This window comes from Penaeus monodon, chromosome 31, assembly GCF_015228065.2.
Source record: "Penaeus monodon isolate SGIC_2016 chromosome 31, NSTDA_Pmon_1, whole genome shotgun sequence".
Taxonomy (NCBI): domain Eukaryota; kingdom Metazoa; phylum Arthropoda; class Malacostraca; order Decapoda; family Penaeidae; genus Penaeus; species Penaeus monodon.
This window is the reverse complement of record NC_051416.1, coordinates 24,954,845-24,956,585: the sequence shown is the minus strand read 5'-3', so window position 1 is coordinate 24,956,585 and position 1,741 is coordinate 24,954,845.

Below are 1,741 nucleotides of genomic sequence, written 5' to 3'. Positions count from 1 at the left end.
CTTTATATCGCGTACATTTCCAGCGAGGTTAGCGGATGCCCTGAACCAGATAACCATTAATACTATTATAGTATGTGCTATTAATCAAACATTTATATCTTATTTCTTATATATGTCTAGAATAGTAACAGTAATAACGAATAGCAGTAATAATGACATGCCTAGAGTCATAAACAATAGAATCTACGTTACATAGGATAACATATAGCATAGGAGCTGAGAAGATGTAAAGTTAGCACTGTAAAGGGAACAGTTTTTTTTTTATGTAATAGCTATATTGTGTTATACCCTCGACATTTACTTATCTCGTGCGTCAAACAACTAGTAATAGCTTCATATATAATAGCAATTATGAGTAGGGGATACTCAGCTGATTATAGGTACCGTGTTAATGAATTTGGCACACATGTTATAATGATAGATGAAACATGCATCGGTTTTCTTCAGCTCCGATACCCAAGCCATGCATTTTGTTACGTGTATCACTGTTAAAAGTACGTAACCTTTGGGTATACTGGGAATATATTTCTTCTGGATGACGAGGTGTTTATTTTCATCCAAAATATAATCGTGATGAACAGTAATATTCTTTAGTGGGATAGGTAACTAATTTCAGAAGTTCTGTAATGTAAAGCAGAAGGAATTAGATATTAAGTGTTCGCATACATTTTTTTTTCACGTTAAAACTCTTTGGATACATATTTCTTTAGATATATTTTCCCCCTGTAAGAAATCTTTTCACACACTATCTCGGAACCTACATATTTCAAAGACAGAGTAAGTTGTAGTAATGCTAATGATTGTTATTAACAAGAAGCGGTAATTAATAGCAGGTAGGCACCCACAAGCGCTATCAATAACTAGAATAATGGTGATGTGTTTCTGAAGTGAATTGCTATTAAAATTGAGTGTTTGCATTAGCCACTCTGTTAAAAAGCTAGCATTAAGCCGGAGAAAAGTTGTTAATACGACAGAAACATGCACTAAGGTCTCTCTCTCTTATCCGTTGGTGTTTTACCTTGAGACATGGCCATCTCATGCGCCAGAAGTAATGATAACAATTATCATAGTAAACACCGTTAACAGGAAATGATACAGGATAACAGATGGTGATTTAATACCATTGGAAGCATAGAATAATGGTAATGATTATAATAACAATATTGTCTTGTTCTTAAATAAGATGCTCGTATGTTGTTAGTATATGTACATGCATTTTTCACATTTATCTTTGGCAAATGAATATATCTTCGGTTATATCTCTTGTACCAGATGAGTAATATGCAATAATATTATCTATATTCATTTTGTAACTAATTACAGATACGGACTTAATGAATTTTATACACCATGAGACAATAATTAATAATATTACGGTTTAAAGAGCTATTTGTCTCCCGAAGAAAAATTGATATATGACAAGTGACTCAGCCAATTAATTTGATAAAATGTAATCAAATGTATATAATGACCAACTTCTAGAAAATCGCTTATGTAAAATGATTTTTTTTAAATAATTTTTCATAGTACTCCCTTGGTACCCTTCGGAATCGCTTGCAAATATTTTCTGGACCAAGTGTGTTGCAAAACTAATCAATGCAATCATAATTAATCGTAAATAATGGATTATTAATGATTATGGGCACTGAACTATTAAAGTGTTGCCAGCCTAATGGTAAGGACAGTGCATTAGTGCTGTTCTCCACACAATATATTTTCCAAAAGTTAAAGGGCTTGTAAA